The sequence below is a fragment of the Crocuta crocuta genome, unplaced genomic scaffold (assembly GCF_008692635.1).
Source record: "Crocuta crocuta isolate KB4526 unplaced genomic scaffold, BGI_CrCroc_1.0 scaffold614, whole genome shotgun sequence".
Classification (NCBI taxonomy): domain Eukaryota; kingdom Metazoa; phylum Chordata; class Mammalia; order Carnivora; family Hyaenidae; genus Crocuta; species Crocuta crocuta.
The window spans coordinates 834,940-851,051 of NW_027529673.1; the positions used below are offsets into that span (position 1 = coordinate 834,940).

Sequence of the window (16,112 nt, forward strand, 5' to 3'; positions counted from 1 at the left end):
TATTGTGATAAAAAAATGAGAGAACTGGGACATCACAGATGTTGAAACCTGTGTGTTGACGTACTGATAGAGCAAATGCAATATTCTAAAAATCAATTAAACTCAAAGCATCAAAGTAATTTCAAAGTTCAGCAGAGTCACACTGTTTTTGAATTTTAACACTGTCATTTTCAAGGAAGATGAGAAATCGATGCCATCAGGTCTTCAAATAGAAGACATTATATATTGTGTTAGGCTTAAAAGTCATTCTGTAGGGCAACAGAAGCCTTGAGAGTGGTTTCAGTACATGAGTGACCTGCTCAGACTTAATTTATGAATGTTTAACTCTGGGAGAACCTTTGAGGGGCATCAGAAACTGGTGGTTTGGGGGAGAGGAACAGTCACCTGTAACGTGGTTCTTATTCGAGAAAGAAATAGGTAATGGGTGCATTAATCTGGGATTTAGGATCAACTGCAATTGTTCAAACAGTGTCTTTAGCTTCTTTTCTTTTTTTCATTAAAAAACCGAACTAAAAGTTGAAAGAATGGTGCAATGTATACTCATGTATCTCTCACCAAATTCACCATCTGTAAACATCTCAGCTGAACTTCCTTTTTGCCAAACCCTTTGAAAACAGGCTGCAGATGTCATAACATCTCACCCATAAGAACCTCAGTCTGCATATTTCAAGAATGAGCCACTTCTCTGGCAGAGCCTCAGCACCCTGACAGCACTGAAGAATTAGTCATTATTAACTCAGTAACACCACCAATACACAGCCCATACAGATTACCCTACTTGTCTAAAAAATGTCCCTTATGGCTATATTTTATTTTGTATTTGTGTGTGCTTTGTTTTTACATATAATATCCAACCAATATTCACAGAATCACATGATTTCTCCTCGGTGTCGCTTGATCAAGCAACAGTCTCTTTCACTTGCATTGTTTTTCATCTCACTGAATTATATGAAATTCCAGGTCAGTTCTTCCAAATATCCCACAGTCCAGATTCCTCTGACTGTCTCCTGGCTAACCTTAAGGCAGACATTTCAGGCAAATATACCCTTTTGCTGTGGTGGTGGTGGTGGTGGTGGTGGTGTAGGTCTCTCACAGCATCACATCGCATGCACACTGCTACTTGGTTAAGACTAAAACCATGAGATAATCTCCATTGGAAAGGTATCTTTCCACTTTGTACAATTAAAATGGATACTGTGTTTCCCAACAATATCTCAGTCTATGGTTTAATGATCTTCTCTAATCAGTTATTACTAGAGTGGTTCTGCATTTATAGATGGAATTTTTCTGTGAAAGAGCTTCCCTTCCTTCCCCTTCCCTCCCCTTCCCTCTCTTCTCCTTCTTTCCCCTCCCCTCCCCTCTTCCCCTCCCCTCCTGTCCCTACTTCTGTTTTCTATTTTCTCTTCTCTTTCTCTGTCTGCCCATCTCCTTCTCTTATTGTTATGTACACATAGTTTTTCTCCTTCCTTTTTTTTCAAATTCAAATGTGTTACGTTCCATTAGCATCATCATTCTTTTCTGATGTACACTCTGTTCCAATTTTGTTACTGGGATCTCCTTTAAACTGGCATCTGTGTTCTTTTGTACTGTCCCCATTAGACTTTTAGCATCTCCTTATTTTCTGGCACAACAAGGTGTTCCAGGCTCACCTTGTACTCTTTCTACCCCAGACTGGAATCAGCCATTTCTCCAAGAAGCTCTGGTTCTTCTTATTAGACAATGCCAATTAGGAACAAAAATATAAATTCAAAAGGTTCATTGCCTCTGGTACAACATCACTTCTTGGCTCCTTCAGGCGATTTAGTTAGGAAGAAAAATGTGTGTGTGTCCATACACATGTATGCACGTGAGCGTACATGTGAGCGGATTCATAGGTGGTTCACATTGAGTACAACCCTACAGTGTTCTTTCTCACCTTCTTCTTATGATATCTTTTTACGTTTACTTATTCTGAGAGAGAAAGAGAATAGGGGTGGGGAAGGGGAAGAGTGGGAGAGAGAGAAGGTCCCAAGCAGGCTCCCCAATGTCAGCACAGAGCCCAGCGTGTGGCTCAAACTCAGAAACCTGAGCTGAAATCAAGAGTCAGACGCTTAACTGAAGAGCCTCCCAGGCGCCATCCCACTCTATATCTGTATTTCTCTTCTCCGATAGTGAATTATCTTGCTCCCCCCAAAATATCCATATTTATTCATCTCTTCAATCCCAGAATGTGTCCAAAATAGTTTCTTTAATTGTACCACCAAGGTCACTACAAGTAAATCATCTAAATAAAGTTTGAGGTTGTCTTTAATACTTTTTATTCTTAAGCTATATTTTACATTGGTTTTACAGTAAAAATACTGTGTTTAGGCTTACTTGAATTATTCTTTTCCTGGTGTGAATTTTTCATGAAATCAAAGTTATGTTTTTCTGATTTTACTCATTTTCAGAGGTTTTCTCCTTTTGTTTTTCTAATAACAATTTTTGAATAATTAAGCCATTACTGTTTCTTAAAAGTTAAAACTATATAAGATAATAAGCTCAGGGAAATCTTTTTTCAACTTTATTTTTATCAAAAAGTCTCCTTTGACCCAAGCAAATGAAGTAAAAAAAAAATGTTGACTATCTGTTGAGGCTAAAATGCTTTTAAAAGTTCTTCCAAAAAGATACAAATCTAAAATGAGATCACAGTATGTGGGGTGATTTCAGATTAGGATAAAAAAAGGTCCACTTAAGTAATGTTGCAGATTGAAGCTAAAGCACAAAGGAGAAAGAAAACTACAATTGGTTTATTTTGGGAGAATTTTGGAGTGTGTCAGCTAAGGCCTAGGCCCATTCTGGTGTATCTGGACGGGCTATCTAATTTTTTTAAGAAGCTCCAAGTTTAGAACTAGGCCACTCAGCACTGAGAAATTGCTAAACTTCATTGAATGATATTCGACCAAGTCTGCAGTCTGGTTTCTTCTATTTCTGCATTTCAACTCTTCATGTCATCTTCTTTGCTCTGTCTGCTACAGCCACCCTAATTTATGTGCAGTCCCTTGCACACATGCTTTTACTTCTCATTTTTGTGTATTTTTGCGCATTGGTTGGAATGCCCCTCCTCTGGAGTACTTTTCAACTGGAAACTACTACTTCGAAATACAAGTCTTTCTTTAGACATTAGATATTATGTTTCTCTCTGTCCCTCAACATTTGTTTATCCATTACCTTCTAAATGTTAAGTGAGCTCATAATATTTCACCAAACATACATATCCTCACAATCACTCTGATTTGGCTTTGTGTTTACTTTATCTCTTCTAAACTCTGAGCTCCTTGAAGGCCAGCCTCAGGGGCACAGCATAATGCCTAACACATGGGGGTGTCCAATAGACGTTTGTTAAAAGGCCAAGTGAGAATTACCAAAGAGGAATGATCGTGATTTCTTCCTTTGTAGCCTGCATGTGGAGATAAAATATGCACACAAACTACAACTTTTAAAAGCTAATAGTTTCTACTGTCCTTTGATCATTTGAGCCTGTTCTTCTCTAGTGCTAGGATTATTTTTCCTAGTGCTAGGATTATTTTTCCTAGTCTCTAAGATAATATTGGTATATCTTATTTGTCTGAGCTTCTTGAAAATGCAATGAATGTAGGCAAACTTGGCTATTTGATTTCAAAATTAATTGTCTTGTATTGCAAAGATATTATTTTAAAGTAGGTACACCTGGCACCCGAGTTGGTAATGATAAAAACAGAGCAAAACACAACTGAGTAAACTAATTCAGAATTTAGCAGTGATATTTGGGGAATGAAATTGGAATATATGTTGCGGTGATCTCAAGAGAAGAGAAATTATTTCAGATGTGCCAGAATAAAAAAGGGATTCTTGAGTCATCCAGAGATGAATTAGTCATCAACTAAAAATATAGAATATGCAAGAAAAATTATTGCAGAAGATGAAAAATAGAGCAATTATGTATTTGAAATATAGCACAATCAAGAGCTTTTTAGGCAAATATCAGGGCTGCAAGCACAGTACAGATTCACAACTATGGGGATAAAAGAGAATATGTACTAGAATCCATCCTGGAACAGGTAAATGGAAATGGTCTGTTTTCAAGATGCAACACTAATATAACTTAGGAAATCTACCCAAATGTAAATTTTACATATTCGATTCCAAAACATGCACATTTTATTTATTTTTTAAAATTTTTTTTAATGTTTTATATATTTCTAGGAGAGAGAGAGAGACAGCGTGAGCAGGGGAGGGTCAGAGAGAGAGGGAGTCACAGACTGAAACAGGCTCCAGGCTCTGAGCAGGCAGTCAGCACAAAGCCCGATGCGGGGCTCGAACCCATGAACTGCGAGATCATGACCTAAACGAAAGTCGGACGCTTAACCGACTAAGCCACCCAGGCGCCCCAAAACATGCACATTTTAAAATATAACCAAATTTTAATGTTGCATTCAAATGATTAACCTGCCTTTACTTAAACATTGTTATGGTGCAGCTGCAATATGAAGACTTTACATCAATGCACAAAATTTTGTACTCAGGTATTTGAGAGTCAGAAAGACTGAATTTGGTTCTAGCACTTACCAAATGAGCAACTTTAGACAAATTACATGACTTTCCTAAGGCACAGTTTATTCTTAAAAAAAAAAAAGTCATAGTAATAATTACCTCAAAAGATTATTGTGTGGATTAAGTTAGAAAATGTGTGAAAAGCATTAGCACAAGACTTGAAATATAATGCATACTCAATAATCTGCTTTTTTTCTTGTTGAAGATCAGGCTTTTTCTATTAATTTTATGAATAATGGATATTCAGCTCTTCAAAGATCAAAATATTAAAATATCTCTTCACCTTTTAAATAACTATATTTTTAAAAAAAATAAAACAACTTATTTCATACTCTGCTGTCTTCCTAACCTGCATAAAGAGTACAAAAAAGAATATCTTCTTATCATAAGGCTCATCGTTATGATTGTTCGTTAATGATCACATGTTGTTTTAATACAAGCATGTTTTTTAAAGTTTTTGAATCAGCACAACTATTTGCCCCTTTTGTAAATGACACTGTGTCATTCATTTTCATGCATTACTCCTTTTTTTTTTTTTTTTTAATTTTAGAAGGAGAGAGCATGCACAGGTGGGGGAGAGGGGCAGAGGGAGAGAAAAAGAGAGAGAGATTGAGAGAGAATCTTTTTTTTTTTGGTTGTTGAGTTCTTTATGTATATTTATTTTATTTTATTTTTTTAATAGTTTATTGTCAAATTAGTTTCCACATAACACTCAGTGCTCATCCCCACAAGTGTCCTCCTCCATGCCCATCCCCCCCTCCCCCCACATCCATCTGTCCTCAGTTTTTGTCAGCATTCAAGAGTCTCTCATGGTTTGCCGAGAGAGAGAGAATCTTAAATAGGCTCCATGCTTAGTGTGGATCTCGATCCCATGACCATGAGAACATGACCTAAGCTGAAATCAAGAGTCAGATGCTCAACCATCTGAGATACCCAGGGGTGCCCTGTATTACTTCCCTTTTTTGCCCACAAAGTCATTGCCTTTGCTCATTGATGGTGGTGTGACTTACTTGGTAACAAACATCTCTTCTAATTTTCTGCTTCTATTCTGGAGTATGCTTGGGTTGAGTTTGCTTTAAAATTGGTCTCTAAAATAAAGGGACACATATTATATGTGAGTGCCTGAAACCCTCTTTTAAAAGATATCCAGAGAGTTCAAGGTTTTTGTGGCACACAGTTTGTTTGGAAACCTGTTTTATCCTTCCAATTAGAGAGTATATTTTGTTTACTTTACAGTTTGAGATCTAGGAATGCTACAAAAAGAAACGTTACTATAAATGTTTTTATTTGGTTCATTTATTATACTATGGCTGATAAATGGTGATATACAAATTCATATCAGAAAGAATGCTCTGTTGTCATTGTTTAGAAAATGAGAAATCTATCAATTAGATTTGAGTCACTATAAATGATGAAAGAATTATTGAGAAGAGCAAGTATGAATATGGTTTTATCAAGTCCTCAAATTACTTTCATGTTTTCTTTGTTCTTCTTGGAGGATATTATTAATGATGCCATTTACTATTTGTTTCTGAGCATCTTGAAAGCAAGTGTGTATGATAGGTCACGTGCTTGGTACAAAAAGTCACGAGGACATCCCCACACATTAAGGTTGAGGCCACTTGGCTTCTTTGTGCTCTAATCAAGCTCAATACTTTCTTTCTTAGAGGGCCCAAATAAATATTGTTTTCTTCAGATGACTTTGAGTATATTTCGTTTCTCCACTCTCACCAATGTTATTTATTTGTCCCTGTCTATAATGAATTTTAAGTTACATAGCATGGCCAAGAGTGAAACTGCTCTTTCTTTACTAATTTTTTAATGTTTATTTTTATTTTTGGAGAAAGAGAGAGTACACACGGGGGAAGGGCAGAGAGAGGGGTGACAGAGTATTTGAAGGGGGCTCTGTGCAGACAGCAAAGAGCTGAATGTGGGCTCAAACTTACGAACCTTGAAATCATGACCTGAGCCAAAGTCTGCCACTTAACGGACTGAGCCACCCTGGCGCCCCTTAGTAATCTTGCTTCTAACTTCCTCAACTCCTACTTTCTATTCCTCAGTTTCTAGAAGAGTCAAGTATACTGTCAAAGCAAATAACACTTAATAAATTGTGCCCAGGCTACGTTCTTCTCTCAGTGGTAGATTTAAATTTTAATTGTCCAGTTGGTTCAGATGAAACTAATTGAGTGAAGTAACTGGCTCTTTAAGTGCCTTACATCCTGCTAATTTTTTGTGAACAAATTGATTAATGATATTTCTGTTACCATTCATAATGATTCAAAATTATTAAGTTAAAATATTATAAGGGGAGTTTTTAATTCTGGCTTTAATCTCCATAAAAGCTGATATTTACCTATCCATGGTTATATCTTTTGTATTTAAGTATTTGTCCTTATCACATATTTTATCTAGTTGTGTCAGATTTCCTTGGTTGTTTGTTAAATGCCATTTTATTTCATATTGTTTTTCACATTTTCACAACTTCCCTTTCTTTCTTTGACATGGTAGTAAACAGAAGAAAAGTGTGAGAAACAGTAATGAGAAAGAGCTCGATGAGTCAGATGTGTCTTACTGCTATTGGCCTTAATAGTCAAGCCTCTGTTTCCTTCAGCAAGTGCTTTTATTTATTAAGATTTCACTTATGCTTAAAACAATAATCTGACTAGTAATAGTACTCACTGTATTTTGACTTCTTGCCAATTCCAGGCACTTGGTTAACAAATTTTCATATGTCATTTTTAATCTATGCTATCATCCTACAGGAAATGTATTATTCAGATGAGGAACTCAAATTATCAATAATTTAAATAACTTAAGTAACATAGCTGCTAGGTGGCTGCAGTGATATTTGAACCCTGGTCTCTCTGAGACTCTGTTTCCATAACTGCCTGTAGTTTCCAAACTTGCAGGTATTGGATGAATAACAATTGAAAAATATAGAAACTATTTCTTGTCATCATCCATGTCATCTTCTCTCTTCACTATTCCATTCACCCTTGTCATCTTAATCCATTTACTTTATTTTTGGCATCCTCTAAACTGAAAATTGAGAGCCAGCTCACAACTCAGTTCCTTTGGAAGAGAACATGGGGTTGTAGAATAATAAAATCAGAATCTTAATCTCGGCTCTGTCATTTCCTAGGTTGGGACCTTGATGAAGTCACCTAATCTTTCTATATTCCTATTTTCTCATTTGTTACATGGAGGCATTAATTGTTATAAAATAGTGTTGATGTGAGAATTAAATGAAATTGTTAATTACAACAAAAGCTAGCACCATGCAAAAAATCATAGAATTTTGCAGACTGTATTGCATGCTGGTGGCATGTTTCTCAAGACCTGTGTTTTCCAGATTTAACTTTCAACTCCTTTTAAAGGAAAATATTCACCTGAAATCCTACCACTCATATACACATTATTTTTACTCAAAATGTAAAAGCACTACATTATGAATTAAATACTAATGTTTATAATGCCCGTTCAGTTTTAAGTAGAGCAGACTTTTAGATAAAATTTAAATGAAATTAACATCCAGTAAGACTCAAAATCATTAATTTAATATGACTATGTTATTTTTCTGAAATTAAATCAGGTGTGCAATATGAGTATAATTCTGAATATGATTTTTGCATTTAGCATTATTCTGTTGTTCTATGTGATAATTTAAGTCTCCTGTCACTTTACTTCTGTTATTCAAATTCTATATTTTTTACCTGGGTTCTGGTATTACTTAATCTCCACTTCGTGCAAATAATCGTCTATATGCAGTAAGCCACTGTTTTGTTTCTCAAAAAGACATGGCAAATAAATCAGATGTGGCTTTGGGCACTGAAATATGCAACAGTATGTGACCCTTAGATTATCATCCAGAAGATAAGAACTATTAACTTTTGGGGGTTATCCTTGAAATCAGTTGACAAGGTTTGAAAAATTTATAGACTCCATTATGAACCGTGTTATCAAAGAATAGCAGATCACTATTTGAAAAATCCTTCCTTATTAAAGACCAAACCAAACAGAAAACCATGCAAGAACAAAAACGAAATCTCTAGTAATTCTTTTGTTGACATTATTAAGATAGAAAAAAAGTAGAGATGAAGCAATTTTGGAGCAGTATGAAGGGAGGCATTTTTTTTCTTTTTGGTTTAATTTTTAGTCATGCTATCACAAGCATGATTTTTATGATGTTAAGCCCATTTTTCAAAGAAGAAAAAAATATCAGTAAGATAAAAACCAGTTTTATGACAGTAGCCCTAGAAATCCTTGACTTTTTTACTAGTATTTCAGGGTACAATTTTATTTCAATAGGTCTAGATCTGGTTCACTTTTATATTCCCTTTAATGCCTAGCATAAGTAATGAATGTTCCAAGCCATTTATTGAAGAAGTGATTTTAATCTCTGAAGAGTATTTTTAAAAAGGCTTTATTCTTATCTCCCTGGAGCAGTGTAGGCAGCCTATATGTAAGGAAATGAATGAATTAAATAATTCATTTTTAATGTAATTTATAGGTTTTCATGATTTGGGTCTAATGCAAGAGTAAGTAATGGATAGAATTAGGAAAAATGTCAAATGTGACCTAGACAATTGTGTGGTGGTAGATTTATTTAAGACGTTAGGTAGATCCAACAAGTGAGACTGAATGGAATCTATGACATGGAATGATAAATGAGAACATTAATGAGGGTATTTAAATTTTTAGAAGTGAGGGAAAATATCCAGAGATTAGAATGTCCGTGGATTTTGAGAGATGAGAAAATATGAACAGTTGAAAGGCTATTAACATGCAGTTTGTCTCTAATACATCCGTTTGAAATTTAGCAATGAACAGTGAGACAGGAGAGTCCCCCAGCCAAGGTAGCAGAGACATTTCACAAGTAGAACTCCAGCTCCTATACTTTGACATCGACATCCATTGCCGTTATTATTTTTTTTTTATTCTTGAGTCTCATATTTAATTAGATGTTCATTGAGGGCAAAATGACACATTTCTTTTCCACTGGCAAATANATAGAACTCCAGCTCGTATACTTTGACATCGACATCCATTGCTGTTATTATTTTTTTTTATTCTTGAGTCTCATATTTAATTAGATGTTCATTGAGGGCAAAATGACACATTTCTTTTCCACTGGCAAATAGAGTGTGTGCTTAGCAAAAAGAATTGCTCAGAACATTTGTATCGCACGGCCCAAGTATTTTCTGAAACCTCCCAGTTTTTCTAGTTTATTAAATGCTACAAAGTAATGTAAAGTTTAAATGTTAATCACTTATGAGTGACCTTTCTGAATTGCCCATTTGGAAGGCTTGTCTGTGAGACAACTTAAAATAATCTCAAAGAGTATGTTTATCCAAATAAAATTGATTTGTAAAAAGGTCATCTACATGATTTAGAGACACATGGGTCAAGGCAAGTAGATAAGTAATTGCAAATTAAATGTTAACAGTTTAGGTGGTCTTTAATGAAAACCCACTGGCATTTGGCAACATCAGATTTTAAAGACTTTTTATCTAATGAATCAACAGGGCTCCGAAAGTTCCATGTAACAGTTTTGTCTAGAGTGCATTTCAACTTGAAGTGAGGCAATATGATTTAAAAATAATGGTAACCTCAGAAAATATCTAGCTAGTACTAAGTACATATAAAAAATGATTTTTTAAAAATTGAAGTATAGTTAATATACAATGTTTCATTAGTTTTAGGTGTACAACATAGTGAGTTGACAATTCTGTACATTACACTATGCATACCATGATAAGTATAGTTACCATTTGTCAACATACAATATTGTTACAATATATTGACCATATTCCATATGCTGTACTTTTCATTCATATGACTTATTTATTTTATAACGGGAATTTTGTACCTCTTAATCCCTTTCACCTATTTCACCCAATCCCCACACCCCACCCCTCTGGGAACCACCAGTTTGTTCTCTGTATTTGAGAAGATCTGTTTCTGGTTTTTTGCTTATTGGTTTGTTTTATTTTGTTAGAGTCCTCATATAAGTGAAATTACATGGTATTTGCCTTTCTCTGACTTAGTTCACTTAGGATTATATCATCTAGATCCATCCATGCTGTTGCAAATGACAACATCTTATTCTTTTTTTTATGGCTGATTAATATTCCACATTTTCTTTATCCATTCATCTATCAACAGACACTTGGGTTGCTTCCATATCTTGGCTATTGTAAATGACACTGTAGTAAACATAACAGTGCATATACTTTTCGAATTAGTATTTTCATTTTCTTTGAGTAAATGCCCAGTATTACCCAGTATAACCATAGAAATACAATGGTTATGTATTTTGTTGATGTTTTATGGAAACTCCATTGTGTTTTCTACAGTGGCTGCATCCATTTACATTCCCCACCAGCAGTGCACAAGGGTGCCTTTTGCTCATCACAACCTTGTCACCACTTGTTATTTCTTGTCTTTTTGATACTAGCCATTCTGACAGATGTGAGGTAGTATCTCATGTGGATTTGATTTGCATTTTCCTGATGATGAGTGCTGTTGAGCATCTTTTCATGTGGCCATTGGCATCTGTATGTGTTCCTTGAAAAAATATTTAGGTCCCCTGCCCATTTTTAATTGGATTATTTTTTATTGTGTAATAATTTTTAATTGTGTAAGTATATATTTTAGATACTAACCCCTTGACAGATATATGATTTCACATATCTCCTCCCGTTATTGTTTTGTTAATAGTTTCCTTTGTTGCAATAAAACTTTTTATTTTGATGTCGTCCTAATAGTTTATTCTTGTGTATGGAGTAGGAAAGTGATCCTGTTTAATTCTTGTGCAGATAGCTGTCCAGTTGTCCCAGCACCATTTATTGAAGAGACTGTCTTTTCCCCAAGGTATATTTTTGTCTCCTTTTTCATAGATTAATTGACCATGTAAACATGGGCTTATTTCTAGGTTCTCTATCCTGTTCCATTGATCTATGTGTCTGTTTTTGTGCCAGTACCATACTGTTTGGATTACCAGAGCTTTGTAGTATATCTTGAAATCTAAAATTGTGATACCTCCAGCTTTGCTCTTCTTTCTCAAGATTGCTTGGGTTAACAAAGAATGATTTTTAAATCACTATAATACTCTGACCTAAATATAACAACACCTAGCATGTTATCACTATGTATAGCTATTCCTCTGATTATTCTGTATACACAGGTATTATAAAATCTATGAAGTATTACTTATGTTATATCACATTTTCACTACAAATACAACAGCAATAATAACTAAGCAGGATCAAGTGTTCACTATATACAGTAAACTGTGATGAGCATCAAGTACACATATCTTAAACATTTCCATCTCACACACCAAATAAACTACAATATACATTGTAATGTTAACATCTGCATAGCATGTCAGTATAGTATAGTATGACTGTGCCATAACTATCACTAAGCCTTTATGTTATTTCCAAATATTCCGTGCTGTATATGTAAACATAAGGTGATTTAAAAATTTTTTTTTAACATTTTTATTTATTTCTGAGAGAGACAGTGTGAGCAGGGAGAGAGAGTCAGAGAGAGAGAGAGAGATACAGAATCTGAAATAGGCTCTAGGCTCTGAGCTGGCTGTCAGCACAGAGCCTGATGCGGGGCTCGAACCCATGAACCGTGAGATCATGACCTGAGCCAAAGTCAGCCACCCAACCGACTGAGCCACCCAGGTGCCCCAAGGTGATTTTTTTTATAATCAAATATTTCATACATCTTACATTAATACTTTGGGGTTATTTGTTAACAAGCATAATTCTGGAATCAAAATGTTTACATATCACATTTAAACATTATTACTGTTATATCAGAAAGGTAGAAAAAAAAGTGAGGTTTTGATATGGATGGCTGAATTATTACCCAGTAATCTCATGTCAGTTTATATCCCCATTTATAGTTCATGAGACTTCTTTCCCTACAATCTTGCTTGCTTGTTATTATCATGCATTTCAATCTTTGATAAGGCTGGTCAGCCTTGAAGCTGATCCAGGTGGGTTCACTTGTGGAGGCACTGAATTACTGCTCTCTTTACTTATAGGTGGGTTCATGTATTAGGACATCCTACTACATGGGCAAGTAGTAAGCCCTCAGGACATAGGTAATGTTATATACCTGGAGACAGAAGAGAAGATTTAAATAGTATTATCACTTTATTTCAAATGTGAACCATAAAATGGTTAAAAAGTATTTGAGCATACTTTCCATTTATACACAAATAGTAAGTGACACTAAAAATAAGATATAAGAGGGGTGCCTTCGGTTGCTCAGTCGGTTAAGCGTCCAACTTCGGCTCAGGTCATGCTCTCACAATTCGTGAGTTGGAGCCCCGCGTCGGGATCTGTGCTGACAGCCAGCTCAGAGCCTGGAGCCTGCTTCACATTCTGTATCTCCCTCTCTCTCTGACCCTTCCCTGCTCATGCTGTCTCTCTCTCTCACAAATAAATTTTTAAAAAACATTAAAAATTTTTAAAAAATATAAGGACATTTATTCCCCAAAAGCAATATGACAGCATAGACAATACAACTTCCAGGTTATAATATAGAGCCAGCACAGGGGAAACCAATAATAATAACTGCATTTTATCTCTTTCAGAGCACAGACTAGGGCTAAGAATTTACACATTTCTGTCCTTGCAAATGCCATTGTTTCCTCATCCTCGTTTTCCAGGCATGCTCTAGGTTTCCTTACCTGTTTGTACTCTACTTAGCACTGGGACCTAGATCAAATGCCAGTGTCAACTTTGTAGTATTCTTGATCTTTCTGATTAGAATTGTTTTCTTCGTTTTGATTTCCCAATATTGTTTCTCTGTTTAGTTTTAATTTTGTATGTTTAATTGTTACTAAGGTCATTTCTCCCATTTGTACAGATATTCCTTCAGTGGGGTAGATCTTACTCACCTTTGCAGTATAACTAGAACTCAGTGTCACAGTGACTAGCAAAGTGTATACTGAAAAATATTTGCTTTAAGAATAAGATGCAGTGTTTATTTATAATGCTTATTCTTATAGCCATAATATTATAAAGTTTTTGGAGAATTTTTAATTTATTTTTTTAATGTTTATTTACTTTAGAGAGACAGAGCACAAGTCGAGGAAGAGCAGAGAGAGAGACAGAGAGAGAGACAGAGAGAGATTGAGAGGGAGACAGAATCCAAAGTAAGCTTCAGGCTCCCAGCTCTAAGCACAGAGCCCAACATGGGACTCAAACTCACGAAGCACAAGATTATTACCTGAGCCGAAGTCTGACACTCAACCTACTGAGCCACCCAGGCACCCCAGAGAATTTTGTTTTTAACCAAATTATTTTCAGGAAAATTTCCAAATTTTTGACTGTAGTCATGCATTTGTAGCATGTATAATGGTATTTTCCCCCATTCTGTTATTAGAATAATGTCCTCCACTTTTTTATGCTTGGTCCAACTTTCCATGGCTAGAAGTAATAAAATCAGAAATCACACTCCCTCAACTTTATTTTTTAGAAAACCTACTAAATAGGTTTAATTATTTATTAATAATTAAAATGGTTCTTAGGCCTACTTCCTTTTGTTCTTCACCTATCAAAGGAATGTGATATGAAATCATATTTGGGGCCAAATATTCCAAGTTGTGTTTCTTTCAGTAATGTGCCAGATTATTATATAATCCATCATTTTCCTTTGCCTGAGTTAACACAGCCAGTCTTTCTTTGGCATATCTTATTTTGGCAGAGCTTGAAAAACATACACAGCAGTAAAGTTTGGAGAGATAACAGTCTCTTCTCTGTGTCTAACAACTTTATTCAACTATTTAGGTATTTAATTTTTTGAAATATCTATCTGACCCAATAATCTTATTTTACGAAAAACTAGGAAAAAAAAGAGAAACTAGGGTAAAAAAACAACCTAAGATCCTCAGTGTGTTTAAGTATAACAGAAGTGGATAAGAATAATGTATGTATCACTTATATATAATAGTGATCCAGCTCACATGAATTGGGGAAATTTGTTCTTAATTTTTAATCTTTTTGAGATCTCAGATTACTTCTCAGATTATTCATATTTAATTAGAAGGCATTTATAACATTAGCAAATGATAAATATATTTGATTTATTATTTGTAACATAGTAAAAAAAGAATGTGTGATGTCTCATTGATAAATGTAGATTAAATTTATCCATTCATAAAATATTCATTGATAAGTAGACAAGATGATAAACTCACAAAAAGGAAGACTGATAAGCCCAAATTCTGTTGTCAGTCTCTTAATTAGTTTTAAGTAGACCATTGTCCTTAACACAAACTTTTTTTTTTTAATGTTTATTTATTTTTAAGATACAGAGAGAGAGTGTGAGCAGGGGAGCGGCCAAGAGAGAGAGGGAGACACAGAATCTGAAGCAGGCTCCAGGCTCTAAGCTGTCAGCACAGAGCCCGATGCGGGGCTCGAAGTCACGAATCACAAGATCACGACCTTAGCCGAAGTCGGCCACTCAACCGACTGAGCCACCCAGGCGCCCCGCTTAACAAAAACTTTTTTTGATAAGTTGAAATAGCCTCAAATTTTGATCTTGCTTTTGGCTTTACATGGGGCAATCTGAGAGTGAATAAAGGAACTTCCTGGGGCACCTGGCTGGCCCAGTCAATTAAGCATCTAACTTTGGCACAAGTCATGATCCGGTGGTTCCTGGGTTCGAGCCCCACATCAGACACTCTGCTGTCAGCCTGTCAGTGCAGAGCCTGCTTCAGATCCTTTGTCTCATTCTCTCTGTTCCTCCCCACTTGCACTCTCTCCAAAAATAGATAATTATCTTAAAAAAGGAACTTCCTAATTAATTTTGTAAAATACCAGTATTTAGTTCATGTTTAATAACAAAGATGAGTACATGGTGCTTGTTTTCTTTAAATATTGGTTTACAAAGCATTCTTTTTTTTTTTGATTTATTAATATAAGGAATTAGTTACAATTTTATTTTATTTTATTTTATTTTATTTTTTAATAGTTTATTGTCAAATTAGTTTCCACATAACACTCAGTGCTCATCCCCACAAGTGTCCTCCTCCATGCCCATCCCCCCTCCCCCCACATCCATCAGTCCTCAGTTTTTGTCAGCATTCAAGAGTCTCTCATGGTTTGCTTCTCTCCCTTTCCCCCACCATTTCCGCCCTTCTTCTCCCCCTTGTTCCTCCGTCAAGTTCCTCCTAATCCTCCTATACGTGCAAACATATGATATTTGTCCTTCTCTGCCTGACTTATTTCGCTCAGCATAACACCCTCAAGGTCCATCCATGTTGCTACACATGGCCAGATTTCATTGTTTCTCATTGCCATGTAGTATTCCATGGTATAGATAAACCACATCTTCTTGATCCATTCATCTGTTGATGGACACTTAGGCTCTTTCCATGTTTTAGCTATTGTGGAGAGTGCTGCTATGAACATTGGGGTACATGTGCTCCTATGCCTCAGCATTTCTGTATCCCTTGGGTAAATTCCTAGCAGTGCTATTGCTGGGTCATAGGGGAGTTCTATTGTTAGTTTCCTGAGGAACCTCCACACTGT

At 35.5% G+C, this 16,112-nt stretch overlaps 1 protein-coding gene across 1 annotated transcript in view; it reads left to right on the forward strand.

Annotated features, from left to right (window-relative positions):
* The window catches only part of GRM5 (glutamate metabotropic receptor 5), a 504,989-nt gene that overhangs the window by 101,020 nt on the left and 387,857 nt on the right, over nt 1-16,112 (forward strand). The window lies entirely within an intron of this gene.